General features: G+C 41.7%; 1 protein-coding gene across 8 annotated transcripts in view; it reads right to left on the reverse strand.

Annotated features, from left to right (window-relative positions):
- The window catches only part of LOC142311090 (uncharacterized), a 337,525-nt gene that overhangs the window by 229,981 nt on the left and 89,927 nt on the right, over positions 1-17,617 (reverse strand). For 2 of the 8 annotated variants that reach the window (XM_075349173.1, XM_075349178.1), the window contains exon 1: positions 10,950-11,551. The exons of the other annotated variants lie outside the window; for them this stretch is intronic. The gene's annotated coding sequence lies outside the window, so the exon portion shown is untranslated. Of the gene's footprint in view, positions 1-10,949; positions 11,552-17,617 lie in introns of those variants that run through there. 8 annotated transcript variants of the gene reach the window in all.

A 17,617-nucleotide genomic window follows, 5' to 3' on the forward strand; every position in this document is an offset into this window, starting at 1 on the left:
TATAGCCATACAATCCTGCACTATGCACACAGTGTATATAGCTATACAATCCTGCACTATGCACACAGTGTATATAGCTATACAATCCTGCACTATGCACACAGTGTATATAGCTATACAATCCTGCACTATGCACACAGTGTATATAGCTATACAATCCTGCACTATGCACACAGTGTATATAGCTATACAATCCTGCACTATGCACACAGTGTATATAGCTATACAATCCTGCACTATGCACACAGTGTATATAGCTATACAATCCTGCACTATGCACACAGTGTATATAGCCATACAATCCTGCACTATGCACACAGTGTATATAGATATACAATCCTGCACTATGCACACAGTGTATATAGCTATACAATCCTGCACTATGCACACAGTGTATATAGCTATACAATCCTGCACTATGCACACAGTGTATATAGCTATACAATCCTGCACTATGCACACAGTGTATATAGCTATACAATCCTGCACTATGCACACAGTGTATATAGCTATACAATCCTGCACTATGCACACAGTGTATATAGCTATACAATCCTGCACTATGCACACAGTGTATATAGCTATACAATCCTGCACTATGCACACAGTGTATATAGCTATACAATCCTGCACTATGCACACAGTGTATATAGCTATACAATCCTGCACTATGCACACAGTGTATATAGCTATACAATCCTGCACTATGCACACAGTGTATATAGCCATACAATCCTGCACTATGCACACTGTGTATATAGCTATACAATCCTGCACTATGCACACAGTGTATATAGCTATACAATCCTGCACTATGCACACAGTGTATATAGCTATACAATCCTGTACTATGCACACTGTGTATATAGCTATACAATCCTGCACTATGCACACAGTGTATATAGCTATACAATCCTGCACTATGCACACAGTGTATATAGCTATACAATCCTGCACTATGCACACAGTGTATATAGCTATACAATCCTACACTATGCACACAGTGTATCTAGCTATACAATCCTGCACTATGCACACAGTGTATATAGCTATACAATCCTGCACTATGCACACAGTGTATATAGCTATACAATCCTGCACTATGCACACAGTGTATATAGCTATACAGTCCTGCACTATGCACACAGTGTATATAGCTATACAATCCTGCACTATGCACACAGTGTATATAGCTATACAATCCTGCACTATGCACACAGTGTATATAGCTATACAATCCTGCACTATGCACACAGTGTATATAGCTATACAATCCTGCACTATGCACACAGTGTATATAGCTATACAGTCCTGCACTATGCACACAGTGTATCTAGCTATACAATCCTGCACTATGCACACAGTGTATATAGCTATACAATCCTGCACTATGCACACAGTGTATATAGCTATACAGTCCTGCACTATGCACACAGTGTATCTAGCTATACAATCCTGCACTATGCACACAGTGTATATAGCTATACAGTCCTGCACTATGCACACAGTGTATATAGCTATACAATCCTGCACTATGCACACAGTGTATATAGCTATACAATCCTGCACTATGCACACAGTGTATATAGCTATACAATCCTGCACTATGCACACAGTGTATATAGCTATACAATCCTGCACTATGCACACAGCGTATATAGCTATACAATCCTGCACTATGCACACAGTGTATATAGCTATACAATCCTGCACTATGCACACAGTGTATATAGCTATACAATCCTGCACTATGCACACAGTGTATATAGCTATACAATCCTGCACTATGCACACAGTGTATATAGCTATACAGTCCTGCACTATGCACACAGTGTATATAGCTATACAATCCTGCACTATGCACACAGTGTATATAGCTATACAATCCTGCACTATGCACACAGTGTATCTAGCTATACAATCCTGCACTATGCACACAGTGTATATAGCTATACAATCCTGCACTATGCACACAGTGTATATAGCTATACAATCCTGCACTATGCACACAGTGTATATAGCTATACAATCCTACACTATGCACACAGTGTATATAGCTATACAATCCTGCACTATGCACACAGTGTATATAGCTATACAATCCTGCACTATGCACACAGTGTATATAGCTATACAATCCTGCACTATGCACACAGTGTATATAGCTATACAATCCTGCACTATGCACACAGTATATATAGCTATACAATCCTGCACTATGCACACAGTGTATATAGCTATACAATCCTGCACTATGCACACAGTGTATATAGCTATACAATCCTGCACTATGCACACAGTGTATATAGCTATACAGTCCTGCACTATGCACACAGTGTATCTAGCTATACAATCCTGCACTATGCACACAGTGTATATAGCTATACAGTCCTGCACTATGCACACAGTGTATATAGCTATACAATCCTGCACTATGCACACAGTGTATATAGCTATACAATCCTGCACTATGCACACAGTGTATATAGCTATACAATCCTGCACTATGCACACAGTGTATATAGCTATACAATCCTGCACTATGCACACAGCGTATATAGCTATACAATCCTGCACTATGCACACAGTGTATATAGCTATACAATCCTGCACTATGCACACAGTGTATATAGCTATACAATCCTGCACTATGCACACAGTGTATATAGCTATACAATCCTGCACTATGCACACAGTGTATATAGCTATACAGTCCTGCACTATGCACACAGTGTATATAGCTATACAATCCTGCACTATGCACACAGTGTATATAGCTATACAATCCTGCACTATGCACACAGTGTATCTAGCTATACAATCCTGCACTATGCACACAGTGTATATAGCTATACAATCCTGCACTATGCACACAGTGTATATAGCTATACAATCCTGCACTATGCACACAGTGTATATAGCTATACAATCCTACACTATGCACACAGTGTATATAGCTATACAATCCTGCACTATGCACACAGTGTATATAGCTATACAATCCTGCACTATGCACACAGTGTATATAGCTATACAATCCTGCACTATGCACACAGTGTATATAGCTATACAATCCTGCACTATGCACACAGTATATATAGCTATACAATCCTGCACTATGCACACAGTGTATATAGCTATACAATCCTGCACTATGCACACAGTGTATATAGCTATACAATCCTGCACTATGCACACAGTGTATATAGCTATACAATCCTGCACTATTCACACAGTGTATATAGCTATACAATCCTGCACTATGCACACAGTGTATATAGCCATACAGTCCTGCACTATGCACACAGTGTATATAGCTATACAATCCTGCACTATGCACACAGTGTATATAGATATACAATCCTGCACTATGCACACAGTGTATATAGATATACAATCCTGCACTATGCACACAGTGTATATAGCTATACAATCCTGCACTATGCACACAGTGTATATAGCTATACAATCCTGCACTATGCACACAGTGTATATAGCTATACAATCCTGCACTATGCACACAGTGTATATAGCTATACAATCCTGCACTATGCACACAGTGTATATAGCTATACAATCCTGCACTATGCACACAGTGTATATAGATATACAGTCCTGCACTATGCACACAGTGTATATAGCTATACAATCCTGCACTATGCACACAGTGTATATAGCTATACAATCCTGCACTATGCACACAGTGTATATAGCTATACAATCCTGCACTATGCACACAGTGTATATAGCTATACAATCCTGCACTATGCACACAGTGTATATAGCTATACAATCCTGCACTATGCACACAGTGTATATAGCTATACAGTCCTGCACTATGCACACAGTGTATATAGCTATACAGTCCTGCACTATGCACACAGTGTATCTAGCTATACAATCCTGCACTATGCACACAGTGTATATAGCCATACAATCCTGCACTATGCACACAGTGTATATAGCTATACAATCCTGCACTATGCACACAGTGTATATAGCTATACAATCCTGCACTATGCACACAGTGTATATAGCTATACAATCCTGCACTATGCACACAGTGTATATAGCTATACAATCCTGCACTATGCACACAGTGTATATAGCTATACAATCCTACACTATGCACACAGTGTATATAGCCATACAATCCTGCACTATGCACACAGTGTATATAGCTATACAATCCTGCACTATGCACACAGTGTATATAGCTATACAATCCTGCACTATGCACACAGTGTATATAGCTATACAATCCTGCACTATGCACACAGTGTATATAGCTATACAATCCTGCACTATGCATACAGTGTATATAGCTATACAATCCTGCACTATGCATACAGTGTATATAGCTATACAATCCTGCACTATGCACACAGTGTATATAGCTATACAATCCTGCACTATGCACACAGTGTATATAGCTATACAATCCTGCACTATGCACACAGTGTATATAGCTATACAATCCTGCACTATGCACACAGTGTATATAGCTATACAATCCTGCACTATGCACACAGTGTATATAGCCATACAATCCTGCACTATGCACACAGTGTATATAGCTATACAATCCTGCACTATGCACACAGTGTATATAGCCATACAATCCTGCACTATGCACACAGTGTATATAGCTATACAATCCTGCACTATGCACACAGTGTATATAGCTATACAATCCTGCACTATGCACACAGTGTATATAGCTATACAATCCTGCACTATGCACACAGTGTATATAGCTATACAATCCTGCACTATGCACACAGTGTATATAGCTATACAATCCTGCACTATGCACACAGTGTATATAGCTATACAATCCTGCACTATGCACACAGTGTATATAGCTATACAATCCTGCACTATGCACACAGTGTATATAGCTATACAGTCCTGCACTATGCACACAGTGTATATAGCTATACAATCCTGCACTATGCACACAGTGTATATAGCTATACAATCCTGCACTATGCACACAGTGTATATAGCTATACAATCCTGCACTATGCACACAGTGTATATAGCCATACAATCCTGCACTATGCACACAGTGTATCTAGCCATACAATCCTGCACTATGCACACAGTGTATATAGCTATACAATCCTGCACTATGCACACAGTGTATATAGCTATACAATCCTGCACTATGCACACAGTGTATATAGCTATACAATCCTGCACTATGCACACAGTGTATATAGATATACAATCCTGCACTATGCACACAGTGTATATAGCTATACAATCCTGCACTATGCACACAGTGTATATAGCTATACAATCCTGCACTATGCACACAGTGTATATAGCTATACAATCCTGCACTATGCACACAGTGTATATAGCTATACAATCCTGCACTATGCACACAGTGTATATAGCTATACAATCCTGCACTATGCACACAGTGTATATAGCCATACACTCCTGCACTATGCACACAGTGTATCTAGCTATACAATCCTGCACTATGCACACAGTGTATATAGCTATACAATCCTGCACTATGCACACAGTGTATATAGCTATACAATCCTGCACTATGCACACAGTGTATATAGCTATACAATCCTGCACTATGCACACAGTGTATATAGCTATACAATCCTGCACTATGCACACAGTGTATATAGCTATACAATCCTGCACTATGCACACAGTGTATATAGCTATACAATCCTGCACTATGCACACAGTGTATATAGCTATACAATCCTGCACTATGCACACAGTGTATATAGCTATACAATCCTGCACTATGCACACAGTGTATATAGCTATACAGTCCTGCACTATGCACACAGTGTATATAGCTATACAATCCTGCACTATGCACACAGTGTATATAGCTATACAATCCTGCACTATGCACACAGTGTATATAGCCATACAATCCTGCACTATGCACACAGTGTATATAGCTATACAATCCTGCACTATGCACACAGTGTATATAGCTATACAATCCTGCACTATGCACACAGTGTATATAGCTATACAATCCTGCACTATGCACACAGTGTATATAGCTATACAATCCTGCACTATGCACACAGTGTATATAGCTATACAATCCTGCACTATGCACACAGTGTATATAGCCATACAATCCTGAACTATGCACACAGTGTATATAGCTATACAATCCTGCACTATGCACACAGTGTATATAGCTATACAATCCTGCACTATGCACACAGTGTATATAGCTATACAATCCTGCACTATGCACACAGTGTATATAGCTATACAATCCTGCACTATGCACACAGTGTATCTAGCCATACAATCCTGCACTATGCACACAGTGTATATAGCTATACAATCCTGCACTATGCACACAGTGTATCTAGCTATACAATCCTGCACTATGCACACAGTGTATATAGCTATACAATCCTGCACTATGCACACAGTGTATATAGCTATACAATCCTGCACTATGCACACAGTGTATATAGCTATACAGTCCTGCACTATGCACACAGTGTATATAGCTATACAATCCTGCACTATGCACACAGTGTATATAGCTATACAATCCTGCACTATGCACACAGTGTATATAGCTATACAATCCTGCACTATGCACACAGTGTATATAGCTATACAGTCCTGCACTATGCACACAGTGTATATAGCTATACAATCCTGCACTATGCACACAGTGTATATAGCTATACAATCCTGCACTATGCACACAGTGTATATAGCTATACAGTCCTGCACTATGCACACAGTGTATATAGCTATACAATCCTGCACTATGCACACAGTATATATAGATATACAATCCTGCACTATGCACACAGTGTATATAGCTATACAATCCTGCACTATGCACACAGTGTATATAGCTATACAATCCTGCACTATGCACACAGTGTATATAGCCATACAATCCTGCACTATGCACACAGTGTATATAGCCATACAATCCTGCACTATGCACACAGTGTATATAGCCATACAATCCTGCACTATGCACACAGTGTATATAGCCATACAATCCTGCACTATGCACACAGTGTATATAGCCATACAATCCTGCACTATGCACACAGTGTATATAGCTATACAATCCTGCACTATGCACACAGTGTATATAGCTATACAATCCTGCACTATGCACACAGTGTATATAGCTATACAATCCTGCACTATGCACACAGTGTATATAGCTATACAATCCTGCACTATGCACACAGTGTATATAGCTATACAATCCTGCACTATGCACACAGTGTATATAGATATACAATCCTGCACTATGCACACAGTGTATATAGCTATACAATCCTGCACTATGCACACAGTGTATATAGCTATACAATCCTGCACTATGCACACAGTGTATATAGCTATACAATCCTGCACTATGCACACAGTGTATATAGCTATACAATCCTGCACTATGCACACAGTGTATATAGCTATACAATCCTGCACTATGCACACAGTGTATATAGCTATACAATCCTGCACTATGCACACAGTGTATATAGATATACAATCCTGCACTATGCACACAGTGTATATAGCTATACAATCCTGCACTATGCACACAGTGTATATAGCCATACAATCCTGCACTATGCACACAGTGTATATAGCTATACAATCCTGCACTATGCACACAGTGTATATAGCTATACAATCCTGCACTATGCACACAGTGTATATAGCTATACAATCCTGCACTATGCACACAGTGTATATAGCTATACAATCCTGCACTATGCACACAGTGTATATAGCTATACAATCCTGCACTATGCACACAGTGTATATAGCTATACAATCCTGCACTATGCACACAGTGTATATAGCCATCCAATCCTGCACTATGCACACAGTGTATATAGCTATACAATCCTGCACTATGCACACAGTGTATCTAGCTATACAATCCTGCACTATGCACACAGTGTATATAGCTATACAATCCTGCACTATGCACACAGTGTATATAGCCATACAATCCTGCACTATGCACACAGTGTATATAGCTATACAATCCTGCACTATGCACACAGTGTATATAGCTATACAATCCTGCACTATGCACACAGTGTATATAGCTATACAATCCTGCACTATGCACACAGTATATAGCTATACAATCCTGCACTATGCACACAGTGTATATAGCTATACAATCCTGCACTATGCACACAGTGTATATAGCTATACAATCCTGCACTATGCACACAGTGTATATAGCTATACAATCCTGCACTATGCACACAGTGTATATAGCCATACAATCCTGCACTATGCACACAGTGTATATAGCTATACAATCCTGCACTATGCACACAGTGTATCTAGCTATACAATCCTGCACTATGCACACAGTGTATATAGCTATACAATCCTGCACTATGCACACAGTGTATATAGCTATACAATCCTGCACTATGCACACAGTGTATATAGCCATACAATCCAGCAGAGTGAAGGCAGATAGCCGTAACGTACATGACTGAGGCAGTGATAGATCCAGGAAAGGGTTAAGGAGTAAGGGATGGGGGTTTTACCTAAGGAATGTGGTGGTGGGGGGTGAGCGAGCAGGAGGAGAGACGGGGGCAGGGGCCATATAAGAAATAGGTCCCATGTTAAGGTGTCATTCCTTTGTCCTGGACTCAAAGACTGAACAAGCAGTTTGGATGCCTTGCTGAAGAGCGTTCAGGCCGCGGCTTTGACATGTAGGCCCCAATGGATTCAGGCCCAGCTAGACGAATTGCTGAAGAGTGCCCGGGATACAGCATCTGCCCCTTCTGAACTTTCTGAACATCAAACTCTAAGAAGATCAAGACCTCCTGAGAGACTAACTTCTGAAATGGCCAATAGGACTCACAATAGGATCATAAGTCCTTCCGTTACTTCTAGGAAAAGAGCAAAGCGCAGCACGGCCTCTGATCCATCTTACAAACCAGGAAGGAAACTACAGTACAAGAATAACAAGGGACAGAGAAAAGAGCCCGACCATCTAACCAGAGAGACACCAAGAAGTGCAAGGAGAAAGTCCAGCTCTACTGAGGTGCCAGCCAGAGAAGCAGCCACACAAGCTACAACTGACGTGACCACAGCCCACCATGAATCCTTAGAACTTCCTCAACAAACTTTGCATCATTCTAGAGGACATCATACGGCCTCACCCCAGGAAATAAACCAACACGGGGGGATTGGCTTAGGACACACAACATTTCCGGATCCGGGTTCTCATTACACGAGGAGTGGTAGGAATCCGAAAAGACAACTGCGCAAAAGTACTTTAACCAGACAAAGACTTCTTCGGCCGGCTCAGGATTGGAGTCCGGCAAGAAATCTACAGCTACAAGACTCAGAAGAGATTCCAGACAATGACTATGACACAGATAACGACTCCCCACTAGAGGGCAGCAGCACTTCAATAATGGAGGGGCTGTAGAGACTATAACTAATACGTCACGAACGGCTGGTCAACCTAGGACGCAGCCAGGTATTGGTGAGAACACTTTTTCTTGTCCTATATCTAGTGTAACAACACCTGTAATGAATCCAGTGGGCGCAGTTAGGGGTACAGTTCCCGGCAATGTAGGATGGGATCTTAATTCAGTAGTACAGCAATTAGTGTCCGGGGTTAAGGAGGCTTTGAGTCAGTCTAGCTTACCCATAACTTCTTCTCCTATTGCTGCATGGTGCGGAAATGGTCCCCGGACACCGGAGGTGGTAAGTCAGTCGTGTGCTGATCCAGACACACAGGAGGACGCAGTAATTTCACAAGGGGTTCCATTATCTGATGCAGCAAAAGGAGAATTATATGTATGTTTTGAGGGTCCTCTAGGAATTCATTTGAAACAGGAGGTTAGGGAGAAGATTTGGGCCGACGAATATGTGGAAATATTTTCATTATTGCCCTTAGAAAAATATAACTTGGATAGAGTAAGGTTTGATGAGAGGAAAAGAGAGGAACAAGAAAGACGGTATTGTCTCATCCCCCAAACATTTAGCAATTGGTTCCATGCCTTTGCCATATTAGCAAGTGTAATAGGCCAAAAAACTCCTGAACATTGCTCTGCCTTATTTTGTTACATGAATTCTATCGGGGAGGCGCACCGTGTGTATGGAGGTTTAGCATGGCTGCGCTATGATGAGCAGTTTCGCCAACGAAAGGCTGGTCGCCAAGGGATTCGTTGGGATCACAAAGATATTAGTTTATGGATGCGTCTCATGACAGCGCCACGTGGGGTTAATCAGCCCTTTCAGGGCTATGTCGGCAGATCATCAGCAATCGGATTGTCGGCAGCAAACAGAAAAGGTTGCTGCTGGCAGTTCAATGATAGCCAGTGCAGATTCGGAAACACATGCAGGTACAAACATGAATGCACCTTCTGTAGTGGAAACCATAGCCTATCAAAATGCTTTAAACGAAATAAAACCCCAACAGCAGAGATTAACCAAAAAGGGGGAAACCCCAATTAGACTCGGGGAGATGGTGGGCTATCTAAGCAGGTACCCAGATAGAAAAGCAGCACAATTGCTGGGGGAGGGTTTTTCAGAAGGTTTTAAGATCCCATCTACTTCAGGCCCATTAACCTGTTCTCGTAACCTTGCTTCAGCTTATACATATTCTCACATTGTCTCCACAAAACTAAACAAAGAAATTGACCTGGGCCGCATGGCAGGTCCATTCCCCAAAATGCCAATAGAAAACTTAAGGGTCTCTCCATTGGGAGTGGTCCCAAAGAAGGAACCCAATAAGTTTAGGCTGATCCATCATCTGTCCTTCCCTCATGGAAGCTCAGTTAATGATGGAATCGATCAGGAACTTTGCACAGTCTCGTATACTTCATTTGATACAGCGATTGCATGGGTTCAGAAGTACGGCAGAGGAGCTTTAATGGCAAAAACAGACATTGAAGCTGCCTTTAGACTCTTACCAGTCCATCCAGAAAGCTTCCATCTCTTGGGTTGTCAGTGGCAGGGAATGTTTTATGTAGACTTGTGTTTACCGATGGGCTGCTCCATCTCATGCTCCTTGTTTGAATCATTTAGCACATTTTTAGAGTGGGTAGTAAAGAAGGAAGCCGGCGTGCGTTCTGTCCTGCATTATCTAGATGATTTCCTATGTATTGGTCCACCAAAGTCATTTGTTTGTGCTTCATTATTGGCAGCGATTCAGTCGGTTTTTAAGCGTTTCGGAGTACCGTTAGCATCAGATAAAACAGAAGGCCTGTCTACACTTATCAAGTTTTTAGGAATTTTGATTGACAGTGAAGCAATGGAGTGCAGATTACCGGATGACAAGGTCAGTGATCTGCTGGAGGCAGTCAGAGAAGCTAGATCCCACCGTAAGATCAGATTAAAGGATCTACAATCGCGGTTAGGAAAAATGAACTTTGCGTGTCGCATTATTCCAATGGGTAGAGTTTGTTGTAGGCGCCTAGCTGCAGCTACCTCAGGCATAACCTTTCCACATCACTTTGTGCGGCTGGCTAGAACATTAAAGGACGATCTGGCGGTATGGGAACAGTTCTTAATGGAGTTTAATGGGAGGTCATTGTGGATCAGACCACCGTTTCAAATTTTGATCTAGACATCCACACTGATGCAGCGGGGTCAACTGGTTTTGGTGCATATTGTTCTGGACAGTGGTGTGCAGATAGGTGGCCAGAGAGTTGGAGAAACAATGGGTTAACACGAAACTTAGTACTCCTTGAATTGTTCCCCATAGTGGTTGCTTGTGAAATTTGGTGCAATATTTTCCAAAACCGAAAAGTGAGATTTCATTGTGATAACTTGGGAGTTGTAGAAGTCATCAACAAACAATCAGCGTCTTCCCTGCCTGTTGTTACGTTGCTGCGTCATCTAGTGCTGCGCTGTTTAAAGTCAAATTGTCAGATTACAGCTGTGCATGTCCCCGGTGTTTGCAATTCTGTGGCTGATGCTAGTGGGACATGATGCCAGGTTACATGACAATGTTTCCTTGTTGTTATTTTACATTAGCAGGGCCTTTGTGGATGGTACTTCATTGTCCACTATCGATAGTAAAATGTCTGGATTAGCTTTTGGTTTAAGTTGCACGACTTCACTGATTACACAAAGCATTTTTTAGCTAAGCAGGCCCTAAAGGGTTACAGAAAAAGTTGTAAGAAGACCAGAGATAAACGGCGTCCGATTTCTTTCCAGTTATTGCAGCAGATACTGAGTGTACTAGGCCGAGTCTGTAGCAGTCCGTTTGAAGTGTTTCTCTTTAGTTGTGCATTCACACTGGCCTTTTTTTGGCGCTTTTGAGAATCAGCGAGTTGGTGTCGAGTAGCTCCACCAGAAGTGGGGGTCTACAAGACAAAGACGTGCATCAGTACACAGACAGATTAGAATGTTTTCTGGCAAAGTCAAAAACTGATCAACAGGGTAGAGGAAAATGGATCACATTGTTTCCTTTAAGCAATTCATGAGGATTGTAAGTCATTGTCACAATTTCAATTCACAGCAGTTCTTAAAAAATGCCTGACAATATTGGGAGAGTCTCCAAAATGCATTCACTTCACACTCATTTAGGATAGGAGCAGCCACAGAAGCTGCTAGATGGGGCTTAGAGCCTGACATAGTTAAAAAAATCGGGAGATGGGAATCGAGCAGATTTAAGAGTTACATTAGATTGCATTTATTATAAATGGCGTACATGTATATATATGTGTACATTGTGGTAATCTTATAGTAGTTGTGTCTTCATTTAGACAATTGTGTGATAATTGTGTTTTTGTTTTTTGTTTTAGCTGAACAGCAATGCCTGGTTTGGATCATGGGACATTCATTTGTTTTTTGGGGGGCCTTACGTGCAGCAGTCAGGCCTAATGGCAAACAGTTGGGGTTGCCCAGTTCCTTGGCACGGGTGACATGGATAGGAAAGAGGGGAATGCAGTGGCATCAGCTGTTGAGAGAAATCCAGTATCATGTGGAGTTCTACCGCCCCCCGGACGTCTTACTTATCCATTTAGGTGGTAATGATTTAGCAATAAGAACATCAAGACATTTAGTTAGGAACATAAAGCTTGATATGTTGAATTTATGGAGGTCTTACCCAGAAACAGTGGTGGTCTGGTCGGATATAGTAGCTAGACAAATGTGGAGAACAGCGCGATCAGTGGCTCGCATCAATAATACAAGGATAAAAGTTAATAAAAAAATAACAAAATTTGTGTTGGAAAACGGAGGGGTGGCCATACGTCACCAGATGCTGGAAAATACAAAGGAACATTTTTGGAGAGATGATAAGGTACATCTTAATGACATTGGCATTGATATATGGATGTTGGGAATACAAGAAAGAGTAGAACGAGCCATTAAGTTGTGGAGGAACTCACTCTTGTAAGGTGTCACAAGAGCGAGTCTTGGCGGGATGTGGTTGTTTAAACCCCCTCTTTGTTGGTTGGAGAATTATGTTTTTAATGGGGTCCCTGGGCCAGAGCTCAGCGGACAGTGGAATATGGGTCCCTGGGGAGGAGCTCAGTGGACAGTGGAATAGATGGGTCCCTGGGGAGGAGCTCAGCGGACACAAGGAAAATGATCAAGGGGTATACCCAGATTCCCCCTTGAGCTAGGTGTACACGGCGGAGGGGGATATGGGGCTGGGATTTATAACAACCACATCTCTGGGCCGATAATCTTGTTTTTTCTTGTTGATGTTTTTTCTTATTAAAAATAAAGGGGGCTGCTGTGGCCAAAATTTTAATCCATGTCACACAGTGTGTGGTGTCTTATTTATTAGGTTTCCAGGAGCGGCAATTCACTAGTCCATCAGTCATGCACTATGCACACAGTGTATATAGCTATACAATCCTGCACTATGCACACAGTGTATATAGCTATACAATCCTGCACTATGCACACAGTGTATATAGCTATACAATCCTGCACTATGCACACAGTGTATATAGCTATACAATCCTGCACTATGCACACAGTGTATATAGCCATACAATCCTGCACTATGCACACTGTGTATATAGCTATACAATCCTGCACTATGCACACAGTGTATATAGCCATACAATCCTGCACTATGCACACTGTGTATATAGCTATACAATCCTGCACTATGCACACAGTGTATATAGCCATACAATCCTGCACTATGCACACAGTGTATATAGCCATACAATCCTGCACTATGCACACTGTGTATATAGCTATACAATCCTGCACTATGCACACAGTGTATATAGCTATACAATCCTGCACTATGCACACAGTGTATATAGCTATACAATCCTGCACTATGCACACAGTGTATATAGCTATACAATCCTGCACTATGCACACAGTGTATATAGCTATACAATCCTGCACTATGCACACAGTGTATATAGCTATACAATCCTGCACTATGCACACAGTGTATATAGCTATACAATCCTGCACTATGCACACAGTGTATATAGCTATATAATCCTGCACTATGCACACAGTGTATATAGCTATACAATCCTGCACTATGCACACAGTGTATATAGCTATACAATCCTGCACTATGCACACAGTGTATATAGCTATACAATCCTGCACTATGCACACAGTGTATATAGCTATACAATCCTGCACTATGCACACAGTGTATATAGCTATACAATCCTGCACTATGCACACAGTGTATATAGCTATACAGTCCTGCACTATGCACACAGTGTATATAGCTATACAATCCTGCACTATGCACACAGTATATATAGCTATACAATCCTGCACTATGCACACAGTGTATATAGCTATACAATCCTGCACTATGCACACAGTATATATATACAATCCTGCACTATGCACACAGTGTATATATACAATCCTGCACTATGCACACAGTGTATATAGCTATACAATCCTGCACTATGCACACAGTGTATCTAGCTATACAATCCTGCACTATGCACACAGTGTATATAGCTATACAATCCTGCACTATGCACACAGTGTATATAGCCATACAATCCTGCACTATGCACACAGTGTATATAGCTATACAATCCTGCACTATGCACACAGTATATATAGCTATACAATCCTGCACTATGCACACAGTGTATCTAGCTATACAATCCTGCACTATGCACACAGTGTATATAGCTATACAATCCTGCACTATGCACACAGTGTATATAGCTATACAGTCCTGCACTATGCACACAGTGTATATAGCTATACAATCCTGCACTATGCACACAGTGTATATAGCTATACAATCCTGCACTATGCACACAGTGTATATAGCTATACAGTCCTGCACTATGCACACAGTGTATATAGCTATACAATCCTGCACTATGCACACAGTGTATATAGCTATACAATCCTGCACTATGCACACAGTGTATATAGCTATACAATCCTGCACTATGCACACAGTGTATATAGCTATACAATCCTGCACTATGCACACAGTGTATATAGCTATACAGTCCTGCACTATGCACACAGTGTATCTAGCTATACAATCCTGCACTATGCACACAGTGTATATAGCTATACAATCCTGCACTATGCACACAGTGTATATAGCTATACAATCCTGCACTATGCACACAGTGTATATAGCTATACAATCCTGCACTATGCACACAGTGTATATGGCTATACAGTCCTGCACTATGCACACAGTGTATATAGCTATACAATCCTGCACTATGCACACAGTGTATATAGCTATACAATCCTGCACTATGCACACAGTGTATATAGCTATACAATCCTGCACTATGCACACAGTGTATATAGCTATACAATCCTGCACTATGCACACAGTGTATATAGCTATACAATCCTGCACTATGCACACAGTGTATCTAGCCATACAATCCTGCACTATGCACACAGTGTATATAGCTATACAATCCAGCAGAGTGAAGGCAGATAGACGTAACGTACATGACTGAGGCAGTGATAGATCCAGGAAAGGGTTAAGGAGTAAGGGATGGGGGTTTTTACCTAAGGAATGTGGTGGTGGGCGAGCAGGAGGAGAGATGGGGGCAGGGGCCATATAAGAAATAGGTCCCATGTTAAGGTGTCATTCCTTTGTCCTGGACTTAAAGACTGAACAAGCAGTATGGATGCCTTGCTGAAGAGCGTTCAGGCCGCGGCTTTGACATGTAGGCCCGAATGGATTCAGGCCCAGCTAGACGAATTGCTGAAGAATGCCCGGGATACAGCATCTGTCCCTTCTGAACTTTCTGAACATCAAACTCTAAGAAGATCAAGACCTCCTGAGAGACTAACTTCTGAAATGGCCAATAGGACTCACAATAGGATCATAAGTCCTTCCGTTACTTCTAGGAAAAGAGCAAAGCGCAGCACGGCCTCTGATCCTTCATACAAACCAGGAAGGAAACTACAGTACAAGAATAACAAAGGACAGAGAAAAGAGCCCGACCATCTAACCAGAGAGACACCAAGAAGTGCAAGGAGAAAGTCCAGCTCTACTGAGGTGCCAGCCAGAGAAGCAGCCACACAAGCTACAACTGACGTGACCACAGCCCACGATGGATCCTTAGAACTTCCTCAACAAACTTTGTATCATTCTAGAGGACATCATACGGCCTTACCCCAGGAAATAAACCAACACGGGGGGATGGGCTTAGGACACACAACATTTCCGGATCCGGGTTCTCATTACACGAGGAGTGGCAAGAATCCAAAAAGACAACTGCGCAAAAGTACTTTAACCAGACAAAGACTTCTTCGGCCGGCTCAGGATATGAGTCCGGCAAGAAATCTACAGCTACAAGACTCAGAAGAGATTCCAGACAATGACTATGACACAGATAACGACTGCCCACTAGAGGGCAGCAGCACGCAGCACTTCAATAATGGAGGGGCTGTAGAGACTATAACTAATACGTCACGGACGGCTGGTCAACCTAGGACGCAGCCAGGTATTGGTGAGAACACTTTTTCTTGTCCTATATCTAGTGTAACAACACCTGTAATGAATCCAGTGGGCGCAGTTTGGGGTACAGGTCCCGGCAATGTAGGATGGGATCTTAATTCAGTAGTACAGCAATTAGTGTCCGGGGTTAAGGAGGCTTTGAGTCAGTCTAGCTTACCCATAACCTCTTCTCCTATTGCTGCATGGTGCGGGAATGGTCGCCGGACATCGAAGGTGGTAAGTCAGTCGTGTGCTGATCCAGAGACACAGGAGGACGCAGTAATTTCACAAGGGGTTCCATTATCTGATGCAGCAAAAGGAGAATTATATGTATGTTTTGAGGGTCCTCTAGGAATTCATTTGAAACAGGAGGTTAGGGAGAAGATTTGGGCCGACGAATATGTGGAAATATTTTCATTATTGCCCTTAGAAAAATATAACTTGGATAGAGTAAGGTTTGATGAGAGGAAAAGAGAGGAACAAGAAAGACGGTATTGTCTCATCCCCCAAACATTTAGCAATTGGTTCCATGCCTTTGCCATATTAGCAAGTGTAATAGGCCAAAAAACTCCTGAACATTGCTCTGCCTTATTTTGTTACATGAATTCTATCGGGGAGGCGCACCGTGCGTATGGAGGTTTAGCATGGCTGCGCTATGATGAGCAGTTTCGCCAACGAAAGGCTGGTCGCCAA

This window comes from Anomaloglossus baeobatrachus, chromosome 5, assembly GCF_048569485.1.
Source record: "Anomaloglossus baeobatrachus isolate aAnoBae1 chromosome 5, aAnoBae1.hap1, whole genome shotgun sequence".
Taxonomy (NCBI): domain Eukaryota; kingdom Metazoa; phylum Chordata; class Amphibia; order Anura; family Aromobatidae; genus Anomaloglossus; species Anomaloglossus baeobatrachus.